Raw genomic sequence first — 27,319 nt, forward strand, 5'->3', positions numbered from 1 at the left:
TTTTTGTTCTAATATTCTTAAGTACCCAGATAAGAATAAATTACAAGTATTAAGTAAACTTATAAATAATCTGAGAATTATCCCTTTTAAAGATTCTTTCAGATGCTTCATTACTTGTTAATTTAGCCCAGCAGCAATATAGACATTTCCCTATAAGATGTTTACTTAGTAGAGTTTTGGAGTTTTTATCAAGTATTTAATTCGGTTATCTTAGAGAGTCCTTCTTCCCAAAGTAGTCATTTGCATCAAATTTTTTATTATTATAATCTCTGAGGAAAAAAAATGGCTGGATCTAGTATAGTTTTGTAATACTAATTTTATACAGGAAGGTGATAATTCAGGAACATCTTTTGAAAACTGGGATGAGTCTAATACTTGATTTTTAAATTATTTAAATGGAGTCTTTTAATGGAATTCTTAGATGGACTTTCTCTCAAGTTGGTGTTTTGGTGTGTTAGTTTACTCGGTTGTAGAATCCTCCCCTTTTACAAAAGGGATAAACAGTTTTTAGGCAAATTTCTGGGAGCTAGAGATGTCCACAGAAGTTAGCAATTTGCTCTTCGCACTTCACTAGCATGCCACACACATTAGTTCTTTGGTGACTTTTGCTTATCTCTAGTCAGACGTGCATGTTAATCCATTATTTGACACATATTTATGAGGGGTTTATGACTGGCATGTTAAGGTACTAAATGCCATGTAGTATATATGAAGTTTTTTAAAAAGTTTCCAGTCTCTAGGAGCTTTTATAATCTAGACAGATAAAATCAAACACCTGAAGAAGGAAACAGGAAATTGTGTTATATGATGTTTGAGTATAGATATGTTCTAGATGCGTATGCTTGTGTCTCAGTAGACTGCATTTTCTCTTGAACTTATATGTTTTTGTTTAAATACAAGCCTGTGTAACCATAAGCAAGTTACTTAATTTTTGTCCTAAGTCTTAAGTCTCTTAAGTCATAAAGTCAGGTACTGAAGTTGGAGTTGGCCCCACATATTATAAGGCGTGAATGGGACAGTGTGTACAATATCTGGTGCTGTGGGGCTATAGACAATAAGAGCTCATCAAAAGTGAATTCCTTATCCTTTCTTTGGCACATTAGTGAAGTAAGCCCATTGAACATGCCCACAGTTAAGTGATATTTTCATTTTTAAGTTTTCATTGTACAATTATATATATGTGTATATGAATAAAATGTCTGAGTGGCTTACTGTTACAGGTTTAGGAAAAAGAGTTTTTATATAATATAGTGGGATCAGCTTTGCAAAAAAAGACAGACTAGAGTGGGCTCAAGGCCAGGCTTTGATGCTGTGTGCCTGTGGGTAAGTCACTTAACATATCTGAACTCATTATTATCCCTAAGATGGGGATAATGGTATCCCAGAAGGCAGTTGTAAGATATAAAGGCTCCTGGCAATTGCTGAATTAATATCTTCATCTGTAATAACCTCCTGGTCCATTTTTTAAGACATATACTTTGCAGTTGTTGTACATATTTACAGGGTTTCTGGCCTAGGTATTGGCTCTAATTCCAGTATTTTTGTCTGGAAAGCTGCCTGCTTTAATTTCTGTCGGAATCGATAGTGGCTTTAAGGACCTAGGTAGCAGTTATTAAGAGAAATTTGGGGAAATACAGCTACCATTGTAGCTATTTCAGGAAGACCCTCACTGTTTTTCTTAATTTCATAAGGGTTAAACATAAAACATGAAAACATTTCCGCTAAACATCATATTTCCATATAATACTCTCTTTTGTTACATACTCTGAATGTGTAAGCAAGTCTCCAGACACCAGGTAGGCTGAGAGGGAGGAGAGACCAACTGTCTCATTTGATGTACTTATTGGGAAGTACCAGAGGGTTCTGGAATTGCCTCACTCTTTGTTTACAGTGGCCACTTTCAAAGAATATGCTGCATGCAGTGCAAAATGGTCTGTGAATTAGGGCTGAGGAGAAGATGCCCACATTTCTGCTACAATTCCTTTACGGATAGTTTGGGGAAGACTGTTTTTTTTGGTTTTTTTTGTTTTTTTTTTAATTTTTTTTTTAACATTTACTTATTTTTGAGACAGAGAGAGACAGAGCATGAACGGGGGAGGGGCAGAGAGAGAGAGGGAGACACAGAATCGGAAGCAGGCTCCAGGCTCTGAGCCATCAGCCCAGAGCCCAACGCGGGGCTTGAACTCACGGACCGTGAGATCGTGACCTGAGCTGAAGTCGGAGGCTTAACCGACTGAGCCACCCAGGCGCCCCGGGGAAGACTGTTTAAAAGATAAGTGAAAAGAAGCAAAAGAAATCATGGACTATAATAAAACAAACAAAAGCTCCTTAACCTTTCCTGTATATTGAAAAAATAAACCATTTGTCTTGTTTTGCTATAAATTGGGCAAAGGACAACCTTATACTTCATTGGCAGCATAAAAAAGAGTTTAATCCTCCCCTAGATTTGTGAAATTATGACATACTCATTGTAAGAATAGAAAGGCAATGCTTTTCATCATATAGTCTTTTATCCTGTAGTTTTCTTTATACTTATGGCAGAGGAAGGAGGTTAAGAACAAGAACTCTGGAAACGGACTGCCTTGGTTTTAATCACAACTCTGCAACTTTAGGCATTTTAGTTGACCTCCTTGTGCTTCAGTCTCCTCTCCTGTAACATGAAGATATTTATCATATGTGTCTCCAAGAAGTATTTTGAAGATTGATTTAATGTGTAAAGCTAGGAGAAAGTGCCTGGCACATTATAAGCTCTTATGAAAGTATTAGTTGTTATCATGGTTAGCATACAAACGAAGCAACAAAGGGTGTGCTAAAAGTAATTAACTTGAACACTTTGTTTCTAAAAGTAGGTTTCATATAAGGAATGAGAAGTCAGATTCTAATCCACTATGTGCCAATTCTGCATTTCTTAAAAAGCATCTTCTTGTCCTTCATATTATTTGAGGTGATAACTGATTTCATTCACTCAATAAGTTATTTCTTGATTGCCTATGACATTCTAAGCATGGGGGAGAGGGTGGTAAACAGGATTCTCTACTCCAAAAGCATTAATCCATCCCTTTTCCACTCTGTGGTAAAGTGTAGCCCCCACTTAGCCTTTGTAGAACAGTTCATTTTACCCACTTTTGTTTCCCCATTATTTAGTAAAATCACTTGATGATTTGGGATACCCTCTTTGCAAACAGTTTCTTAGAAGCTATCCTTTGTATATATCTTTTGATTGTGTAAATTAAAAAAAATTTTTTTACTGTACCTACCATTCCATATTTTGCTAGTATCTCCTTATGTTGAAGGATCATAGATATCTCTTTAGAGGGGATTTTTCTTACCAACACCTTTGAACTTAGAAACTGGAAAGCACAGGATTAGAAACCACATCTTCTGTCAAACGTCTCCCAGAAAATGCTTCTAATAACATTGTCATTCAGCCCCAGTCTCAGAGGTGCACTGACTTTGACTACTGAAAAGTGACTTCCTGTGGCACTCTGTATTCTGGGATAGTAAAATTGGATTCCAAACACTTGTTGGGAAGCTTGTGATTTGTTGCTTTGAACATTACTGAACTAAAGTACTAACCGACTACCTGTGTTCGGGAGCAACCTTATCTGTCATGTCACATTACCTTGCCTGTTTACGTTTGGAAGAATGTTATGAAAGGCAAAGGGAAAGAAATTAAAGGTAGACTCAAGTATGTCTAGTACCTTTAGCAGGTAAGACCAAACTGATGATATTAGAGCCAGGTGTGCTCACACACCTGCAATAGAAAAATATAGACATTACTTCTGTAAGGAACACATGTTCTGACATCTTATACTAAGTGGTTATATCTCCCTTCATTACAGTGTAAACACAATGCTAATTTCTACACCTGGAGTCAAAAAACTTGCCAAATGGCAAGGATGATTTAAAGAATCCATTGCCAAAGATAATTTTTGAGGAAAGAGTATCTGTCTGTTCCCAAATGGCAAAAGAACATCATCAATATCTTCTTTAGCATTCAAGACAGGAGACAGATGCTACTAATAAAATATAACAAGCTCCTCATGGTTTTGTTTTTAATAAAACACAAATGATTTCATGGTCCTATAATTTGAATTGTCAGTCTAATGTAGTAAGTTTGTATTGAAAATTTGATTTTTTAAAAACTGGAGTGAGAAGTTAATTCACTGTTATATGCAACATTTTTTCTGTGCATAGGGAATATTAGTGAAAAAAGTGTGATAAAGAACAATTAGACACCTGAAATACTAAAACCTTCTGACTCACTGAGATGGAATAGATATTAAAGTGCCTCTGAATTTAGTAGAAAGAGCACCTGGAATCTTGGGTGGTTATTACTCCTTCCCTGCCCGTGACCTGGTACCGTTGGCAGAGTGGCTTCATGGATGTGTGCCTTCTGCAGTAGCTCAGGTCACTCTGCTTGGTTTAGTGCTCTGCTGTCACTGTCTTAAAATTATTAGTGATTTTTTCATGAGGACCCCACATTTTCATTATGCCCTTGGCCCTGTGTATCATGGAGCCAGTTCTATCCATTGACAGGTTACTTCTCTGAATTTCAGACAAGGCAAAAAAGATCTTGATAGATCCAAACTGTGGAATTCTGTGAGTCCTAACAAAGTTCACGAGGTGTTGAAAGGTCCTGCTCCACCTTAATGCAGTGCTTCTCAACCAGGAGCAATTTTGCCCCCTAGTGGGCATTCCACAAGGTCTGAAGACTGTTGCTTGTCCCAGCTCTGGAGAAGGTGTTACAGGCATCTAGAGGGTAGTAGGATGTTTGACCCTACAATGCAGAGGATAGCCCCCACAACAAAGAATTTGGGGGCCCTAAATTTCAGCACGGCTGTTGTTGAGAAATCCTGCACAACCCATTATTTGTGTCTCCAACACTTGGTACTAGCCCCGGGAAATTACTCAGTGCTCCTTGAACCAGTGGGTGCAGCCTGGATCTCAGGTTGTTGCATTCCTTATTGTATGCAGACTGAAAAACAAATCTGGTGATTACTCCATGTAATGTAACATTTGCGTGAGGTGCGATGCAGAGATGCTTTCCTTAATGCTCTTGCACTTCTCACATTTACCCGAATAACTGGCAGGCCCCTTACTCTCTTAAAACCTTCTCTAAAGCATACCACACTCACAGTTGATGGATGGCTTTCCATCATGCCCTTGTACATCTGACACCTGTTGTGCTGTCTGTCGGTTTACCAAGTCATTTGGGTTTGTTCCGAAATCTGTTTATGCCATTGTGTTGGTTTCTATAATTATGCAGTGTAATCAACTCTTACGGAAATGCAGGACAAGAAAAACACTAAAAAGTAGAGAGATTTCAGTGAAAGTCTAAGTTGAATGCTTTGGAAAGATTCAATAAAGATGTCACTAAAGAAAACTAATCTTGAATTAACTGTAGGCAAGAAGATTCTAAGGGATTTGGGAGGGAACCATTAAAATTAGATTCTGTGTTGACTTTGCATAACTCTCTTAGGTTTTCTCTGTTATTTGTGGAGATTATAGACAATTACATCTGTGATTTTTGCAAGAAAGACAGTACTTTAGCTAGCTGATCCATGCTCAGAGAAAGGGCCTTGCCCTACATTACAGGATTGCAGAATGAATGATATTTATATATTTTAGGATGATACAAATTGTTAGATTTAGGAATGTAAGTTTAGAGGACTTCCTTAGTAGTGCATCAGACAGCAGGGCTTTTACTGTATTTTCTGGTGAGAAACAAAAAAGAAGAACATAATTAGATATTCAGCTTTTGTCACTTCTGGAGCCAAACAGCTCTCGGCTCAGGGAAGTCTGTGAATAATTTTTGTTGCTTAACACCACCTTATATCTTAAGAAGATACTCCTTTAGTTCTTGATTCCACAAACACCAACATAAGGTCTGTCTCTTGCCAGATTCAGTACTGAAGTGTTGAAGAGTAATTTGCTTCCTTTTTAGTTCACATATTTTCTCCCTTGCGTTTTCCATGTGGCTATATACATTAGAGGTAATGTGTCACAGTCTTTCAGAATTAAATAAGTAAAAATAGAGTATATCAGAAGTGTAGTTGAATCACTTATTTTCAGAATTCTGTTAGAGCCGAAGTAAGAGACTTTTGTCAGTCGGGATGATTGCAGGATGGCTTTTCATTATCTTTGCCCTGAGTCAGACATGAGAGCTGACTGGTGGGGCTTTGAATCCTGAGCTTAGGGAAAAAAAAAAAAAAAAAAAAAAAGAGTGACTATCTCTTGAATATAAATTAACCCTTGCTATTTTTTTGTTAATTTTCATAAATACTTTATATGTTTTATTTCCATTTTCCATCACAGTGTTGCAGATAGTACCCCAACAATATATAGCCATAAACATCTTAATTGGCTAGTAAAAGAAAGGATTAAATGTTTATGATGGAAGACATCATGCTCTCTTCTTTCTTTTTAAAGTGTCTCAACAAGTAATATAGAAGTACTGCCTCCCCTGAAAAGATTACAGCATTACAGATGAAGCTAAATTCCTCTTTGTCCATCTCATGTGACCAGTAATGTATCCTTCCAGACGCACATACAGAGCTCAATAGAATTTTTATTGTTGTGGTATCACACTGCATGTCTTGTTTAGTTACTTGTTTGCTTTCTTGAGTCAAGTTGAGTCCATTTGAATCAGATCTTCTATAAATCGACTTCATCTTTTCAGTTGCTATATGATATTCCAGGTATGAATAGTGTATAATATAGGTACATTATAATGACTCTTGCACGTATGCTTCTCCTTCTTTTATTTAGGTCCTAGAAGTAGAATTGGAGACCATTCGTATACAAGCATTGCATTGATGTCTTGGTTCATTTGTTTCCATGGTGGGTTCTTTCTACACTACGTGGTGTGGGGGACAGAAGTCACAGAATCAATGCTTTTTCGACATTGAAGTTGTCTTAGATGTCACCATATGATGTGAAGGATTGATTTGTTTCTCTGTACTCTTAATATTTAATATTTTTCCCTGGAGCTTCCTCTGTAACCTCTCCTGCTTTTGCTACATTAGGAAAATCCTTTTGGCTCCTCTGTTGCTTCTACTTAATAACAAAGTTTCAAACTAAACGTGTTATCTCCTAAGGAATCGTTTTAGCAGGTATGTTAGTATATTCAGTCTAAAATTAAAAACAAAAAACACAACACTTCATTAACTACTTTCTTGAAATGTTTTGAGTGGCTGATTCTTTTAGGATTCTATCTATGTTGGTTTAATGCTTTAGATCTTTGGATATTGTTTAATTACTTGACAAGTGGAAAGGGCTTAGATTTAAAATCTACGTTTTCCTGTAAATCCCACTGTGTGTCATAAATGTAGAATTGGTAAGGCACACTTGTATGTAGAAAACTTTAGGAGTGATCATCTCTTTCCTATCTTCCTTATCTGGATGGTATTTCTTTGCTTGAATAATTATACCCTGCTCATTTAATGGCTTCTGTGTGTGGGGTGTTGTACCCATGATTTTTTCCTCTAATATTTATTAGCAAGAGTAAGAAATCAATATTATTCTCATTTTATCGTTGTAAAAATTGATAGAGAAGGTAAGTAACTTTCCCAATGATTACCCTGTTAAGAAGTAAGAGAGCTAAGAATTCAAAACAAAGCTTAACCTCTTTAGAACCATATATACTCTTCAACATGCTATGTTAACATAATCTCTTTCCCACCATCATTTAAAAATCATGTGAGTCTCCTTTCTGGAGGTATGCTTAATTTTATTAATTCTTAAAAAAAAATTTTCATTTGCTTTCAGGCATAATTGTAGATAAAATAGTTTTGTGGCAGACAATCACAGTTAATTTTGTATGCTTTTTTTAAGTAATCAAAAGAGCTTACCAAGCTTCAGAACACTTATACTTTTATTTTCATTTATTCCCAAACTGTCTCTTGACTTTTTGTTTTCCAAATTTTCCACATTTTTAAAGTAATACATCCTTATCATAGAAAGTTTGAAGAGTAACCTAAATTATTAAGAAAGTGAAAACTACCAGTGATGCTGTCAGCTCTATTTCTAATAGCAAATGAACAAATGACTGCTCTCCTCCCAAGACCCCAGCATGTGCTTGTGAACCTGCACAGTGGCCACTTGTCAGCTGCATCATGGGGATGGGAGTGGTGTGGTAGTTTCAAGAAATTCATATGCTCAGTCAGGTTTAGCAAAAATAAAGTAAATGAAGAGTTGGACACACATGTCCATTTGCTCATTAGAAGATTTGGCTCATCTTCCTTATGAATTAATGACGCACTGCTGCAGGCTTGAAAATTCAGAAGTACATGCACGTCTGATCACGTTACAGATGCTCAGTTGGGGATTTCTTTTCATTATCAGTGATTAACTTAATGAAGAAATTAAGAATACGATCTCGATGTCTAAGAGAGTAAGAATTTGTCATCCACGTTTGAGACCACAATATGGGAATGGGTTTTATAACTCTTGCAAAGTACTTTTCTTCAGAGATACCTGAGTGAACAGGTGATTGCTCCACTCACAGAGTAAGGGGTGGGGTGGGGGGCTGTGAATGTGATGTCTATACCTACTTGCTTCCTACACATTAGCTATGGAGAACTTCCCCTACATTCTCAGTATTGCTATCTTGATATTTCTTTTTTTTTTTCTTAGCTTTTAATTACTTTTTTTCTTAGCTTAGAATATCAGAAAGACATTTTACCAAACTCCTAGAATTTACTCATTGTTCTGTTACTGTATTTTCATTTTAATGCAATTTTCTTCTTACTAATAAGTCTACACTTATTGAGCATAAGCTTTGTGCCAATTACTATGCTAAGTGCTTTACATGCTTTATTTAGTTTTTCCATCTTTTTGATTCAGGTTCATAATATTGACTGTTTTACAAATGAGAAATGGAGGCTTAGGAAGGAAAAAAGAAATTAGCCAAAATGTTAGAGCTGATAGATGACAGAACCAAAAACTCTCACCCACGTGTACCCGAGTTGCAAAGTCTGTTTTCTTACCGCTCTAACTTCCATATTTCAAAATCTCTTTATGGAAAAAATAATTTTTCATTTGGTTTCTCTCTTTAGACTCGCCTAAAATCTTTTAGTTTTATCATAATCCTGGGTTACTAATTTCAACTTTAAATTTCCCCTAAGTGTTAGTTGACTCTGTGGTTATTTGAGTTATTAATATATGTTTATTAGGCAGGAAGTTGAATATTTTTAGGCTTAAAACATTTATATACTGTTTTTCCTTCCGAAATTTTTATCCCTGTTTGAGTGACGTTATAAAATTATTTAAAAACCTGTTTCTCAACCCTGACTTAACATTGTGGAATACAAAGAATCTAAACTAATATTTTAAATAAGCAAAATCTATTAAATCAGACTTTGTGAGCTGGGACCCGACCTCAGAAGCTTCTAGTGCTGCTAATGTGCATCCAGCGTAGAGAAACAGAGACTTAAAATGCAGCTTTTGGTGGTAACATGTCACTGAGTGTCCTTTAGAGCAGTGGATCTCAATTAGTATGCATCAGAATCCTGTGCACGGAGAGCTCCTTAAAGTACAGATTGCTGGGCCCAGTGCCCTGAGATCTGAGGTGGACCCAGGAATTTGCATTTGGAACAGGTTTTCAGGTGATGCTGACACTGCTTTTTATGGCTGTCTTTTGAGAACCACTTCAGATCTACATGTTACTCTTTGAGGATCACTGATTTAGGGTCTCCCTTTCTGAGTTTTTTTTTTTTTTTTTTTTTTTTTTTTAAGAAGTGATCACCATACCTACCCACCCTTCCAGCTGCGTACCCACATAGACTTTGCAAACTGTCTTCAGGATTACTAGGAGGCCTCAAATGCTCATTACCAACGTTGAAGTTCAGTCATATCTCCAGAAGAATTTGTTTTTGTCCACATGGAAGAACCTCAGATGAATTTGACTCCGCCCTTTCATCTGTTCTTTCAACTATAAAGCAGAGTATTTCGATTTAGAGATCTCTTCATACCAGAGCTATAGGACTTTTTTTAAAGTCCTTTGGTGATTTTTTTTAAGTTTATTTATTTCTTTTGAGAGAGAGGGAGGGAGGAATGAGCAGAGAGAGAATCCCAAACAGGCTTTGTGCTGTCAGCACGGAGCCTCACATGGAGTTTGATCCCATGAGCTGTGAGATCATGACCTGAGCCAAAATCAGGAGTTGGACCCTTAACCAACTGAGCCACCCAGGCGCCCTGATTTTTTAAAATCTCAAAAGGCAAACATTTTGCCTAATTTCGAATTCCAATTTGTTTCTGGCAAAAGAGTGTCTTTCTCAACTATGTTAAGTGATTTCAGATAAATTAGGGTTAACCAAAATTTACCAAAGGATCACTGAACTTGGAAAGTTGGAATTAAATTTTTTTTTCCCATTATGGTAAAAAGTACAACATAAAATTTACATTTTAAATGTTACAATTCACTGTCAACTACATTCATAATATTATGCTATCATCACCACCTCTAGCTCCAGAACTCTTCATTTTGCATAACTGGAACTCTCTATCCATTAAATAGTAACTTCCCATTCATTCTTCCCCCCAGCCCCTGGCAACCACCATTCACTTTCTGTCTTTATGAATTTGACTATTGTAGATATTGCATATAAGTGGAACCATACAATATTTGTCTTTTGTGACTAGCTCATTTTACTTAGTATGGTGTTGTTGAGGTTCATACATGTTGTAGCATATGTTAGAATTTAATTTCTAAAAAAGGGCTGAATAATACTCTTTTATATGTGTGTGTGTGTGTGTGTGTGTGTGTGTATTATATATAATTACTACATTTGCTTAATCATTCATCTTTCCATCAACACTTGGGTTACTTCCACCTTTTGGCTATTGGGAATAATGCTGCTGTGAAAACAGGTGTACAGATACCTATATTTGAGTTCCTACTTTGATTTCTTTTGGGCATATACACAGAAGTGACATTCCTGGGTCATGTGGTAATTCTTTTTAATTTTTGATGAACTGTAAATGGAAGAGAAAAGAACAGATAAAACCTTGTTATTCAACTTTTAAGTTTTCAGTATCTCTGTATAAACTACAGATTGCTTGTATAAGCATGATAGATTTGGGCAGAGACAATTTCCATTTTAAAATTGAAATTAACAATTCCATGCTCAATCTGTTGTTTAATAAAATTAGCTACAAGATTTTCTTTGAGAGGAGATACTTTAGATGCATACTGTATCAACTACACATATTTCTAGGGCCGTTGACATAAGTCCTATAAAATAACATCAAAAATCTCAAATTCATTCCTTTATGGGTGGTCCAAGATACCAGTTAGAACTGTCTTCTTTATGTTGACTTTAACTGGGAAAGGATAGGTGGAAGGTAGAAAAATTAAGAGTAACAAATTCCTTTTGGCAAGAAGTTCTTCAGTCATAAGAAAAATTATGTCATCACTTAGTTACAATACCTGCAGTTCATTAATTGTTTCCTGTAGTACAGTGATACTGTTGTCTACACAACCACATGAAAAGGTTTAACATAAAGGCAAGCACGTGAACTCTGAACTCATGCAGACAGGTTTCTCTTTCTGATTCTGCTACTTAATAGAAAAAATATTTAGTCTTGCTGTGGGTTATAAATCAATTTACTCAACCCATTTTTTTCTTTTTCTTTTTAAAAATTTTATCTTTACTTTAAAAACTATGAGAGCAGCAGATACCCAAAGTTTTGTTTGTTTTACTTTTTAAATAAGTAGTTCAAAAGACTTACAATACAAAAAGATCAGTGTCCAAGCTATCTCATCTCCCATTATCTTGTTGCACAGAGCAAACCCTTTTACACTCTTAGGAGATACTCACCTTCAAATATAAAGTAATATGTTTATATGGTTATTTCTCACTGATTTTAGGCAGTATCTATTATGACTATGGAAAATGGGGATTGGCTGATAAATATAGATTTATCTTATGCTTTACTATAACTTTCACATACCTACTCCCACCATCACAATATAGATCTATTACTTATGAATTTATAATCACTATTTACATTATTGTAATTCGGTAACTTTGATTTACTGCAGAAGTACAAGTAGTATACTGTGATGACATTTCTTATAAAGCCTGTCTTCTAGGAGTTATACTAGTTGTCTTAAAAAATTAAACTATTTTTAGAATAGTTTTAAATTTATACAAAAATTGCGAAGATAGTACAAAGAATTCTGTATGCCCCACACCCCATTTTCCGTATCCTTTGTTGGTATGGTACTTTTGCTGAGTTGATGAACTGATATAATTATTTTTAATTACACCTCGTACTTTATCCATATTTCATTAGTTTTACCTAATGGCCTTTTTTCTCTTCCAGTGATCCATCTAAGATCTCACATTACATTTAGTCATCATTACCTAGGCTCCTCTAGACCATGACCATTTCTCAGACCTTCCTTGATTTTGATGACGCTTGTAGGTGTTAAGAAGACTGGTCAGATATTTTTCAGAAGTGTCCTCAGTTGGGATTTACCTGATTTTTTTCTCATGAACTGGAGTTATGAGTTTTGGGGAGGAAGACCACAAAGATAGACTGCCATTGTCATTACATCACATCAAGGGTACACATTACCAACATGACTTACCACTGCTCATGTTGACTTTGATCCTATTAGGTTTCTCCATGGTAAAGTCACTCTTCGTCACTTCTCTTCTGTACTGTACTTTTTGGAAATGAGTCACACACAGCCCTTAGTTAAGGTGCAGAAATTACACTCCCCCTCTTTGAGGACAATGATCTACATACATTATTTGTAATTCTTCTACATGAGAGATTTGTCTGTTCTCTTCCATTTATGTATTATGTCACATGTGACTCATGGATATTTACTTTATAACTCAAGCTATACTCCAGTATATTTTGTTGCATAAATTGTTCAGGCTTGGACACTGGAAGCTCTTTTAGTTGGCCCTTATATCCCTTTGACATACTTCCATCATTGTGGGTTTGTGTGTGTGTGTGTGTTTTTTAAAGCGTTTCCTTACTTTCTGGCACTGCAGAATGCTCTAGAGTTACGTCTTATATCTTCTGCCCCAGTTCTAGAATTAGCAATTTCTTCAAGTTCCTTTTATTGGAGAAAAGTAGAAACCAAGATCTAGCACTCCATGTGTTCATTGCTGTTTGGGTGTTAACTGCTTCTAGGCCCTTTGAACTGAGCAAGGCAATGTCTGTGTTTACAATTCCATGTAGATACAAATGTCTATAAGTAAGTCTATATGTAACCATCTGTGTCTTTATTAAGCCAAACATGAGTTTATTCTGCTATCTCTAAGTAGGACTGCTAATGTATATGCAGTAAGGATAGGAGAGAAGAGACAGGACAGCTGAGAAAGAGAAGAGAGGAAGAGAATGGATAGTACAAACTACTGGATATAAGGATGTAACCCTAATTTCTGTCAATGTTTCTCTGTCTCTCCAAAAGGCAATTTTGAAAATTTATTCACTTAAGAAGATTAAATATATATATGTGTGTGTGTGTGTATATACATATATATATATACACACACACATATATATATGTAATTTAATCAAAAGATGATAAAATAAAGAATACCAATATTTGTGATTAATTGTTCTGAAGATGGTGTATCATAACATTACCCAAAGGATTTTTACTTTTTACATACTTTTTTTATGTTTTCAATGGGACTGTATATTGAAATGCAGGGAGAGACATATGGGCTGTAAAGTGAGAAGTAGAAAGGATGACAGAAAGATAGAGAGGAGAATTGATTGATGGAATAATATTGCCACCTCATAGCCTTTCAGGATTTCTACTAAAGTATTTTGCATATGAATGAGGATAAATCATCTTGGTTATGGTCTCTATACAGAGATGGATCAGCTTTTCAGTAAGAGCTCTGTCCCTTATTACCTGGGTAAAATAGGGCAACTCAACTTCTCTCTTAATGTTTTGATTGAAAAAAATGGGAATAGCAATGCCTATTTTACTGAGTTGTGAGGATTACATGAGATGAAGTTTCTAAAGGACCAACCATGGTGATTGGTGTAGAATAGAGAATTATCGGATACAGCTCCTGGTCTAATTTGTGTGCCAAATGGCACTGAAAGGACCAGGGCTTTTCAGCATTTTTCTAGTATGTGTGTGGGAGGCTGGATTAATTCGAGGACTTGTCAAAGTTTGGGTGTGACTTAGGTATCACCACCATATGTGCTTCAAACTTACTGCCCAAGTGGAAAAAAAGATGTTTGATTTGATGTAGTTTTACGGCATTTTAAGGAGATTTTATGAATGAGAAACTGAGTTTATATACATTTCAACAGTAGAATTGTTTTAATGAGTTACCATTATACATTTAAAATTATTTGACTTGCTTTACAATCTCATAATTACAAACCAGGTCACATTATTTAATTCAATTTTTTTTTTTTTTGCAAATAAAGTTTTTTTTATTTGTCACCATTAAAAGTCTGAATTTTAAACAGATTCTTAGAGTGGTAGTTCACATCTTATATACCTCATTCGACTTTAACACCTGTCCCATCCCCAGTAGCATTTCCAAAACTATTACTTTCACTGGGAAGCTCCCTGAATTTTCCTAATTCAAACTGTGCTTCTTGAGCATTTTTACCTTTCTAATGACAGCATTGCAGAGAAGATCGATTGGCAAGCCTTTTCTGGATCTTTCCCAGTGCTATCTGTAGTCCATTTATTGACCGCTTCTTTCAAGTCATTTGCATCTCTCAGGTCATGATCTCCGTTGTCTCAATTTGGTGGTGAGCATAAGAGGTCTTCAGACTCTGATTGTTATGTTTTTTAAGTAAAACTAACCCCCGTTGAAACGAATAACCATCTGTCATCTTGACATCATCAACATGAGCTTGAGTCATGATCTGCCATTTTTTTTTTTTTTTTGACTGTGGAGCATTTTTGTCATGGTTCATGCAGTGAACATTCTCAGTAATTAGGTTGAATTTTCTAAATGCACACTTACCATTTTGCAGATTAGCAAGGCTCAGTTCAGAAACCTTTGAGGCCATCCCATCCATTTTGATCCCCTGGAGTCTTGTGACTAGTATTTTTCCGAAATTTCTTAAATTGACAAAGCTGGTGCTTTTGCATGAAACCACTCTTTGTTAGAAAATGGATCTAACTTTATTCTTGGTTCATTTTTTGCCACTTCTCGTAAGGTGCTTCGCACTCCTCCCCCTCCCCCAGCACCCCCAACTGCCATGGTGCTGCTCAGAGAGCAAAAAGGGCACGTTGTTTAAATTTATTCTTTAGGTCAAGTCACTTAAACCCTTACTTGTCTGTTTATCACCACGTTGAGAATTATCCCTAAACTTCACCTCATTGTGTTACTTGAATATTCTGGAAAATCTGGGGCTATACTCAGACTGTAGAGTGGAGGTGGGGTGGGAACTGGCATTACATTGGCGCACTCCTGTGGTGGAATTCATTGCCAACAATGGGCTTTTTGGTTCCTGTCCAGGTTGCAAAGATGTTCCACCTGGCTACTAATACGTATTAGTTTCCTGTAGTGTGGAAACAAATTGCCACAAATTTATGATGGCTCAGTTCTGTGGGTCAGGAGTGTAGGTTGTCTTGTCTGATTTCTCTTGTGTCTTAACAAGAGCAAGGTGTTTGCCAGTCCGGACTCTCTTCTGGAGCTTCTGGAGGGAAATGTGCTTCCAGGCTCATTCAGGTTGTTGGCAGAATTCATTTCCATGTGGCTTTAGATTAAGATCCTCCTTTCCTTGCTGCAGTTCATCCTCATCTCCTAGGGGCTGCCTGCATTCCATGGTTTGGGATCCCCTGCTTTAGAGGCAGCCAGAGTGACCTGAGTCCTTCTCACCCTTCAAGTCTGTCCAACCTCTCCTTCTGCCGCATCTCTCAGACTTTTATGCCTCCTTCTTCTTTAAGGACTTAGATGATTATTAGGTTGAGTGCACTGCACCCAGATAATGCAAGATAATTTCCCTATTTTAAGATCCAAAACCTTAATCACATCTGGAAGTCTCTTTGGCCATGTAATGTAACGAAAGATGATAAATGATAGATAATGAGAATAAAGAATGCCATATGTTTGAAGGTTCTAGAGATGAGGGAGTAGAAAGTAGGTTGTTTTGTTTGTTTTTTCTTTCTTTCCTTTTTTGTTTGTTTGTTTGTTTTGTGGTGGTGGTGGTGGTGGGAGGCACCTTCCTTTGCCTATAATACCAGATTATAACTTTTTTTTTGGTTCAATAAACCTAGACTCCACTGTTGGCCCCTAAAGTACAGCACCTTCTGGTCCAGAGGCATACCTTGCAATAGTCATATGTTCTGCTATATTGAGCTTTCCGTCTCCACAAGCCCTCAAATCCTGGTGTGGGACACAGGTCACCAGCCTGGGTGCTGTCCTTCCTCAGTGTATATATTTTTATTTCAGAGATCTTGTTTTATATCCCTGCCACTAAGCTGCTGTCAGGAGGCCTCCTGGTTTGCTGTGAAAACATGTCCCTGGATACATTTTTCTAACCTCACTATTAAAGGAGTTGAGAAAGGGGTCTTGATCTGCTGCCCCCCAGAAGCCTCCTGCCTTTTTATGCAAATTTATTTACTTCTTCTGTAGTCAGCTTTGAAGGACAGGGATGGAAACTTTCTTAGAGTTGATAAATGGATTAAATGAACCAGTATTCAGGAAGCAGAATGGTGAGGTGGTTATGAGCATAAGCTCAGAAGTAAGAGTGCCTGGCTTCAGAGCCCATCTCTGTTGTTAAGGAGCTGGGTGACCTTTATATGTTGCATAACCTCTCCTTGTCTCAGTTTCCTCATATGTAAACTTCACTAGATTGTGGTGAGAATTAAATTAGTACATCTGAAATGGCGCTAGACACATAAAAATCACATAAAGATGTTTATTGTTACAATTATTTGCATAAATACAAGGAGCAGAATAAGTGACAGTTAGAATATTGCTCTGGAATTAGGCTGCCTAAGCTTTCCTCCAATCTGTAGCTGTTACTAGCTTTGTGTCTTTGGATATCTAAAAGTTACTAAAATTTTCTATACCTCAGATTCTTCATCTATAAAATGGGAACAATAATTGCTCTCATTTTGTGGTATTTTTGTTGGTGGTATTATGAGAAAATGAAAAAAAAAATTGCAAGAGCTCAATAAATTGTAGATTCAGTGCATATGTTAAAGTTGAAAAAACAATACTTATTGTGCGTTTCTTTCATTTGGGGAGAATTTTTTTTTTTTTATACCAGGGGTTAAGGCATAATAGGGATTTGGGATTATTAGCCCCTTCAATAATCCACCTTACTAAGAGTCTCAGAATTTGCTGTCCCACTGTGTAGCATGCCCAAGGTTTACACTTAAGGATTCAAGAGTACTTACAGGTATTTGCCTAACTCTAACTTTTAAGTTTGGTTTTTGCTGTCAGCTCCCATTTATTATTTGGTTAAATGTTGTTTTTGTATCTCATCTTCATTGGTCTTTGGGGATACCCATTACTTTCTTAGGAAGCTAGCACTGTTATAAAAATCATATGTATTGAAATTTATCTTAGACTGTAGTTACTAGAATAATTAATATACTGTTCTGCTTAAAGCAGAAGTTGAGGCTAACATAATTTATAAGTCCTTCTCAACAGGTATTACTTTTTTTAGAAATCATTTCTATTCCTGGGGCGCCTGGGTGGTGCAGTCGGTTAAGCGTCCGACTTCAGCCAGGTCACGATCTCGCGGTCCGTGAGTTTGAGCCCCGCGTCAGGCTCTGGGCTGATGGCTCGGAGCCTGGAGCCTGTTTCTGATTCTGTGTCTCCCTCTCTCTCTGCCCCTCCCCTGTTCATGCTCTGTCTCTCTCTGTCCCAAAAAAAAAAAAAAAAAAAAAAAAAAAAAAAAGTTGAAAAAAAGAAAAAAAAAGAAAAAGAAGAAAAAAGAAAAAAAGAAAAGAAAAAGAAAAGAAGAAAAAAAGAAAAAAAAAGAAAAAAAGGAAAAAAAAAGAAGAAAGAAAAAAAAAGAAGAAAAAGAAAAAAAAAATCATTTCTATTCCTGATTACATAACTTAGTTTACAAAATTGTATTTGGTGAACTATATATACTTTTCCATTTCTAAATAGTTCTGAAACATTTCTGCCTGTTCTGCCCCCATTATTCTTCACTGGGGGGATCCCATCATTCTTCACTGGAGGAGAAGGTAAAGGTGGAAAATAGAATAGGGTGGTAAGATTCATTAAGTGAGTATCCCTTTCTCACACATCACAGATTTAAATTATTCATAGTTTGTGTTTTGAATTATTAATCATACTTACCCTGTACATCGGAGTCTCATGTGGTGTATTTTTTGCTATGCTCAATTCCAGTATTGAGGAAAAACTTTTTTTTCTCTGTCAAATTATTGTTTTTTGTGTTGGTGGTAGTGGGTGGCACCTGCCTTTGCCTACAACCACCATATAAACATAGTGTGTCACCACAGTTGATCAAATTTATGTTGAGGCATGTAGTTTTTGGAAATTTTCTCAAGGTACTTTTGATTTTTCCCCTGATAACTATAACCTACAGAGACCAGGAAGCAGACAAATACTGATGTGAGAAGTTGCAGAATGAATAAATTCTAACTTGTATCAAGTCGAGCAGCCATCTTTGAAGAACAATTTCAGAGTATCTGTAATATGAGCCACACAAGAAAGAAATAGCTCTAACCCGTTGCAAAAAGCCTTTTCCATTCAGGTACTCTGTGTTTTTTGATTAGAGAGTTTAGTCCATTTACATTTAAAGTAATTATTGATAGGTGTGTACTTATTGCTATTTTGTTCATTGTTTACTTGTTTTTATAGTTTCTCTGTTCCTTTTTTCTTCTCTTATTCTCTTTCTTTGTGGTTTGATGACTTCCTTTAGTGGTATACTTAACATTCTTTTCTCTTTATTGGTTATGTATTTATTATAGATTTTTGCTTTATGATTAGTTACCATGAGGTTTACACACACCACTTATTTCTGTAATAGTCTGTTACCAGTTGTTAACAACTTAAGATTGCTCCCAGTCTAAACCTCAATATTTCTCCCTCCCTCTGTATTTTACAATTTCAGTGTCACATTTTACTTGTGTATCCCAAGTAATTAATCCACTATCTTTACTGTATTTTTACTTTTGTAGTGAGATTTATTCTCTTGTAGGTTTTATTGTAAGTAGTGTGCTTCTTTTTAGCCTAAAGAAGTCCCTTTAACTTTTCTTGTAAAGCCTGTTTAGTGGTTGTGAGCTCCTTTAGCTTTTGCTTATCTAAAAATATCTTTATCTCTTCTTCAGATCTGAATGGTAACTTTCCTGGGTAGAGTGTTTATTGGGATTTTCTTTTCTTTAAGCACTTTGAATATGTCATGTGACTCCTTTCTGGTCTATAAGTTTCTGCTGAAAGCTCTGCTGACAGTCTTATGGGGATTCCCTTGTACATAACAAGTTGTTTTCCCTTACTGCATTCAGTATTCTCTGCTTGTCTTTAAATTTTGACATTTTAATTACTGTGTGTCTCTGAGTCTCTTTGGGTTCATTGTATTTGGAACTTCCTGGACTTTCTGCATCTGGCTGTTGGTTTCCTTCTCCAGGTTAGGGAAATTTTTAGCCATTATTTCTTAAAACAAGATTTTTGTGCCTTTCCCTCTCTCTTCTTCTGGGACCTCTAATATGAATGTAGTCCATGTAATTTTGTCCTATAAACACCTTCAGTTGTCTTCACTTTTTTTTCTTTTGACTACTCTGATTGAATGAATTCTGCTTTGTCGTTCAGGTGACTGATCCTTTCTTCTGTTTCATCTAGTCTGCTGGTGAACCCCTCTAATGTATTTTTCAGTTCAGTTATTATACTGTATTCTTTAGCTCTGTGACATTTGTTTGGTACTTTCTTATATTTTTTATCTCGTTTTTGAAGTTCTCATTGTGTTCATCTGTTCTTCTCCACAGTCTGATGAGCATCTTTGTGACCATTACGTTGAACTCTTTATCAGTAAATTCTGTTTCATTAAGGTTTTTTTTCCTGAAGTTTTATCTTGTTCTTTCATTTAGAATATATTTCTCTGTTTTTTTCAGTTTGCTTGACTCTCTGTGTTTTTTGTACAGTAGATAAAACAACCACCTCTCCAATTCTTGAAGGAGTGGCCTTGTGTAGGGAACAAACCTTGTCTTTCAGCTGTGCCGTAAATCTTTGTCTTATCTCAAACTTTTGTGCTTGTCCAAGCAGACTTTTATATGTTTAAATTTTTTTTTAACGTTTATTTATTTTTAAGACAGAGAGAGAGCATGAACGGGGTAGGGTCATAGAGAGGGAGACACAGAATCTGAAACAGGCTCCAGGCTCTGAGCTGTGAGCACAGAGCCCAACGCAGGGCTCGAACTCATGGACCGCGAGATCATGACCTCAGCCGAAGTTGGCTGCTTAACTGACTGAGCCACCCAGGCGCCCCTGTTTAAATTTTTTTTAACATTTATTAATTTTGAGAGAGAGAGTGCACACATGCACAAGCAGGGCAGAGAGAGAGGGAGACAAAGAATTTGAAGTAGGCTCTAGGCTCTGAGCTGTCAGCACAGAGCCCGACGCGGGGCTCAAACTCACAAACCATGAGATCATGACCTGAGCCAAAGTCAAGCACTGAGCCACCCAGGTGCCCTGGCCTTTTATATTTTTAATAGCTCTCAGTAGTTGAGGATATGCCAGGACCTGTCAGTGTCCTTAAGGGGAAGTTCTCAGCACCTAGATTCAGACTAACTGGAAGCCAGGTCATCAGGCAACAGTTTTTAAAGTGTGCAGATATAGGGGCGCCTGGGTGGCGCAGTCGGTTAAGCGTCCGACGTCAGCCAGGTCACGATCTCGCGGTCCGTGAGTTCGAGCCCCGCGTCAGGCTCTGGGCTGATGGCTCGGAGCCTGGAGCCTGTTTCCGATTCTGTGTCTCCCTCTCTCTCTGCCCCTCCCCCGTTCATGCTCTGTCTCTCTCTGTCCCAAAAATAAATAAAAAACATTAAAAAAAAAATTAAAAAAAAAAAAAATAAAGTGTGCAGATACATACAGTCCTGTGGGACTATAAACCTAAATCCCATTATGGTGGCAGTTATAGAAATTGGGGTTCTAGACAAGTGTAAGCTCTTTTATAGAAGATACTGGTGAGCTGCAGGAAGGCAGAGTACCAAGATAGCCTCTGTAACCTGAGTTTCTTAGAAATATCTCTAAAGTCCACCAGGTATATGCCAAACCTGCCCCTCAGGCCAAAGCTTCAGGACAAACAGAGGCTTCCTTCACCGGAAATCAGGGGTGTGCGTAAATCTGCTGTCTTTGTAGTGCCCTGAGTGTGGCAGCCTGCCAACAACTATTTATCTGATTGCCACAATATCATAGGACCTAGAAAGGCAAGCTCCCCTGGCCACCAGAGCCTGGAAGTCAAGGGATGTCCACTGGGCAGTGACTATAAAAACCATGGAGCCAGACGTAAAAACTAGGACACCAGCTCTGTGTAGAGCTTTTCCCCAACCCCCAAAGGAGACATTGGCACTCTGAAGCACAGCAGATACAGTTAACAAAGGTAGCTCCTGCCCTCCAAGGTCTCTGGAAAGGATTCGAATCAGCCCTTAGATGTTGCATGTTTAATTAGAAGCCTGCACCTTAGGTCACAGCCACAGTGATTACCTAATAGGCCCTATTCACAGAAAGACTAAGCTCCTGGGTCTGTTGCCTCTTGCTGTGCACTGGGGGAGGTAACTGTTTAAGAACTCTTTCTCTGTTGGTTGGAGTGTTGTGGGACTTAAAATCATAAACCCATGTGTATGCTACCTACAACAGACTCACTTTACATGTAAGGACACACACAGACTGAAAGTGAAGGGATAGAATAAGATATTCTATGTCAATGGAAACCAACAGAAAGCTGGAGTAGTTACATCAGACAAATTGAACTTTAAAGCAAAGACTGTAATAGACAAATGGGTGTTATATAATGATAAAGGGCTCAATCCAGCAGGAGGATATAACATTTGTAACTATTTATGTACCCAACATAGAAGCACTAAATATACAAAAGCAAATATTAATAGACTTAAAGGGAGAGATAGGCAGCATTACAATACTAATGAGTTTAATACCCCATTGACATCAGTGGATAAATCAGACAGGAAAAACAAGAAAACATTGCCCTGATATCAAAACCAGACAGGGGTGCCACAGGAAGAGAAATTACAGGCCAATATCCCTGAAGAACATAGATGCAAAAGTCCTCAACAATATATCAGCAAACTGAATTCAACAGTGCATTAAAAGGGATTATGTACCATGATAAAGTGGGATATTTATTCCAGGGATGCAAGGATGGTTCAACATCTGTAAATGAACTAGCGTGATACACCACATTAACAAATGGAAGGATAAAAATTATATGATCATCTCAAAATGCAGAAAAAGCATTTGAGAAAATTCACCTTCCATTTATGAGTAAAAACTCTTAACAAAATGGGTATAGAGGGAATGTACCTTCATACAATAAGGACATATATGACAAAGCCACAACTAATATTGTTCTTTCAGGAACAAGACAAGGATGCCCATTCTTGTCACTGCTATTCAGCATAGTATTGGAAGTCCTCACTAGAATAATTAGGCAAGAAAAGGAAATAAAAGGCATCCGAATTGAAAAGGAATTAACAAAACTGTCACTATTTGCAGATAGCATGATGTATTTGGAAAATCCTAAAGACTCCATCAAAAACCTATTAGTACTAATAAATGAATTAAGTTTCAGGATACAAAATCAGTACACAAAAATTCTGTTTGTTGTGTTTCAATACACTGATAATAAACTATCAGACAGAGAAAATAATCCCATTTACATATGCATCAAAAATAATAAATTTCCTTGGATAAATTTAGTCAAGTAAGTGAAATACCTGTATGCTGAAAACTGTAAGATATTAATGAAAGAAATTGAAGAAGACAGAAATAAATGGAAAGATACACTCTGCTTATAGATTGGAAGAGTCAATGTTGTTAAAATGTCCATGCTAACCAAAGCAATCTGTAGAATCTGTGCAATCCCTATCAAAATTCCAATGACATTTTTCAAAGAAATAGAACAAATAATCCTAAAATTTATATGTAACCACACACACACACACACACACACACACACACACACACACAATCCCAAAATAGCCAAAGCAATTTTGAGATAGAATAAAACTGGAGGCATCATGCTCCCTTGATTCAGACTGTCTGGCAAAACTATAGTAAGTAAAACTGTATGGTATTGGCATAAAAACAGACCCATAAATCAGAGGAAAAGAATAAAGAGCCCAGAAATAAACACACCAATATATGGTCAATTAATTTACAGCAAAGGAGCTAAGAATATATTATTTGGAAAGGATAGTGTCTTCAATAAATGGTGTTGGGAAAACTGCACAGCCCCATGCAAAGGAATGAAACTCGACCACCATTCTATAGCATACTCACAATTGAAACAGATTGAAGACTTGAATAGAAGACCTGCAATCAGGAAGCTCTTAGAAGACAACATAAGGTGTAAGCTCCTTGACATAGGTCTTGGCAGTGATTATTACTGTTTTTAATCTGACACCAAAAGCAAAAGCAACAGGAAGAAATAAGTCAAGTGGGAGTACATAATACTTAAAAACTTCTCCATAGCAAAGGAAACCATCAAGAAAATGAAAAGGCATCTTAATGGGATTAAATGTTTGCAAATCATAAATCTGATAAGGGGCTGATTCCAACATATATAAAGACCTCAAAAAAACCCTCAATAGTGAAAAACCAAACAATTGATTTAAAATGTTGGGGGGGGGGTGTTGAATCTGAATAGATATTTTTTTTCAAAGATTTACAAATAGCCAACAGGTACTTGAAAAACTGAACATAATTAGTCATTATGACTATGCAAATCAAAACCACAATGAGATACCACCTTATATCTATTAGAATGACTATTAAAAGGACAAGAAATAGCAAGTGTTAGCACGGATTTGGAAATATAAATAGTTTCTCCACTATGGAAGCCAGTATGGAGTTTCCTCAAAAACTTTAAAGTAGAATTACCATTAACCCAGCAATTATATTTTTGGGTATTTATCCAAAGAAGACAAAAACACTTAACTCAAAAAGATATGTACACCCCATGCTTGTTGCAGCATTATTTGCAATAGCCAAGATACTGAAACAACCTTAGTATCCATTGGTGAATGAATGGATAAACAAACTATTTTACACACACACAGATAATGGGATATTTCCACCCATATAAAAGAATGAACTCTTGCCATTTGTGATAACACGTATGGACCTTCAGGGCATTATACTGTGTGAAATAGGTCAGACAGATAAAGACAAATACTATGTGATCTCTCTAATTAAATAATAATAATAATAATGATAATAATAATAAATAATAATAATAGGGGTACCTGGGTTGCTCAGTTGGTGAAGCACCTGACTTTGGCTCAGGTCATGATCTCACAGTTTGTGAGTTCGAGCCCCATGTGGGGCTCTGTGTTGACAGCTCAGAGACTGGAGCCTGCTTCAGATTCTGTGTCTACCTCTCTGTCTCTGCCCCTCCTCCACTTGGGTGTGTTCTCTCTCTCAAAAATAAACATTAAAAAAACATTTTTTTAAGTAAAAAACCCCTCACAGATAGATTAGTTGTTGCTAGAGGTAGAGCGGATTAATGGGTAAAGAAATGGGCAAAGGAGAAATAAATTTATTTTAAAAACAAAAAGCCTTTTTGTGTACTACTGATTTGTATTCATAACTTGAAATTGTTCATTGTAAAATACTTCCTTTGCTCAATTTTCAGATAAAATATTCTCATATATAAAGTGATAGAATAAGCAAATATTTAATTTGCAAGCCAGAAATATGTTAACTGCTTCAATTCTCCTTTTTAAGTACAGGAAGGTAGAAATACTAACAAAAAGAAATTGCAATAATAATCACTACAAATAATAATAAAAAAAAAAACTTATAACTTTCTTTGCTTAGCAGTTTGTTACTGAAAAACCTCCAGAAATTTCACTCTTGAAATTGCTAAAATATTTTTACTTTTTAGTGATGTCACTCCACAGTAAGAATCATTATGATTTGTATGATTGACTATCTCATAAAAAATGTGAATTATTTATATTTGACAGCTATTTCAAGTACTCCAACTCAAAATAAATTAAAAAAAATTCAATGTTCATTTATTTTTGAGAGAGAGAGCGGGGGAGGGGCAGAGAGAGAGAGAGGGAGACAGAGGATCTGAAGCAGGCTCCTCACTGACTGCGCAGAGCCAGATGCAGGGCTCAGACCCACAAACAGATCATGACCTGAGCTGAAGTGGAATGCTTAGCCAGCTGAGCCACCCAGATGCCCCCAACTCAAAATTAATAGGGGAGACTCATCCCACAATCCTGTGGTTTATTTAGTGTGAAAGGAATATTTCTGATTGTTGGTTAGTAAGATGGAGTAAGGCAGATAAATAACTATTATCCTACACATTGTTTCACATTGAGAGTGTTTCATTGTTCAAATTGTTCGAAATATATTTTCACCTGAAAATTTCTTATTTTGAGGAAAGAGTATGAACTGAAGGTAGGTGAGTGAATAGATGTGAATAAGATGATGTTAAAGTAAGTAGTTTCAATTATCTATGAAAAGTTTAATTTTTTTTGTTTTGCTTTGCTTTTTGTTTAAAAAAAATTTTTTTTAACGTTTATTTATTTTGAGACAGAGAGAGACAGAGCATGAACGGGGGAGGGGCAGAGAGAGAGGGAGACACAGAACCGGAAGCAGGCTCCAGGCTCTGAGCCATCAGCCCAGAGCCCAACGCGGGGCTCGAACTCACGGACCGTGAGATCGTGACCTGAGCTGAAGTTGGACGCTCAACCGACTGAGCCACCCAGGCGCCCCATGCTTTTTGTTTTTAAATATCATCTATAACATTCAGACAAGGCAGTACATAAATATTAGTAATAACCTATTTCTGTTTATATATTGCAGTATATACAGAATTTAAATCCTATATAAAGATATGAATCTGCAACTGGAGCCTCAATAGATAGAAAAATGCAAAAATATTGAGCATCACTAACAAATACACATGTATTTCTGTTTTCAGTAACAGTACTTGTTCAGGATAATGCAATAATAGATCTTTTATCTATTTTATCTTAATAAAAGCATTTTAATGAACTTTGGAAATTGAAACATTTCAATATCTGAACTTTCTCCCTTTCTGGTTCCCCTGGTCCAAGAATGAGACCCTGACTGGGCCCAACAGCCCCCTCAGCTGAGGTTAGCAACATTGAGGGGGATGTGTTACTGTAGATGGTTTCCATGTCCCAAGAGGTGCTCTTGTCTTCTGTCACTCTGTTGATAGCCACACCTGTATAGCTAAAATGTCTGCCATGACCAACTCTGGATATAGTTTTTTTTTTTTTGGTGGGGAAGTCATGGTTGATGGCTGAAGCAGTCTGCTGCATATCAGTGTGTGTCCATGTCAAGAAAAATGACAAGTTCAGTGTGTGCATGGGGAGACAGGAGGACTGAGGCATATATGTAGGCAGTCAGAGGTCAAAAGGAAACATCACCTTACCCCCACAGACCTTGGGCATTCCAGATTTTATCCCAGGTTTCTATGTTTCTGGGGGTTGGAAGTCACTATTTGCACCTTGTAGAGAGGCTCACCTTTGAAGAACACGCTATGTAACATCTATGAGTGATCAAATGGGCATTTTGTGTTAAAGGACTGTAATGTGCTTGTGTGGGCATTATTGGAAGGTCACTAACATAACATTCTATTATCTTATCTGCAAGCTTATGTAATTCTTTTAGAAACTCTTACGGTTTCATTATTTCTTCTTATGTATTGCTAACCTGCTGAGTCATTTAGCCATGAGACTTGAAGAACGGGAGTCTCTAACTCATGTTTCATCACGTAATGTTTTTTTGGGGGTTATTTGTGTTTGCTTTGTATATTTCTAAAAAAGCCTCTTTCAATTCTTGTATGTGTATAATAGGGTAGATATAAAGAAATTTAAATGTCACTTTATAAAAAATGTTAGTAGCCAGGGGAAAGAGGGTGACATGATCACTTATTACATTTGTGATGCTCATTTGATAAAAATTATCATTTGTTTGCAAGAGGTGCAGCTTTTCCTGGTTTTGAAACATAAGCTCCAGTTTGCTCCATTAGTCCTTATGGGACAGACATTGTGATGTAGTAGGGTCAGCTCACCAACAGATTCTGTAAAACAGTATAACTTGATTTCTTTCTTTCACATTATGATTAAAGGTCAGTTTCAAAAAAATTTTTTGTGTGTGTAACATTCTGA

At 36.6% G+C, this 27,319-nt stretch overlaps 1 protein-coding gene, 1 non-coding gene and 1 pseudogene across 2 annotated transcripts in view; 1 reads left to right on the top strand and 2 right to left on the bottom strand.

The window, feature by feature from the left end:
• The window catches only part of SLC2A13 (solute carrier family 2 member 13), a 378,958-nt gene that overhangs the window by 94,630 nt on the left and 257,009 nt on the right, over positions 1-27,319 (top strand). The window lies entirely within an intron of this gene.
• The window catches only part of LOC131483708 (small ribosomal subunit protein eS1-like), a 43,425-nt pseudogene continuing 30,599 nt past the window's right edge, over positions 14,494-27,319 (bottom strand).
• LOC131484186 (small nucleolar RNA SNORA67) lies at positions 26,540-26,679 on the bottom strand. The gene has a single exon (XR_009248089.1). It is a non-coding gene; the product is annotated as a small nucleolar RNA SNORA67 (small nucleolar RNA).

This window comes from Neofelis nebulosa, chromosome 8 (assembly GCF_028018385.1).
Source record: "Neofelis nebulosa isolate mNeoNeb1 chromosome 8, mNeoNeb1.pri, whole genome shotgun sequence".
Classification (NCBI taxonomy): domain Eukaryota; kingdom Metazoa; phylum Chordata; class Mammalia; order Carnivora; family Felidae; genus Neofelis; species Neofelis nebulosa.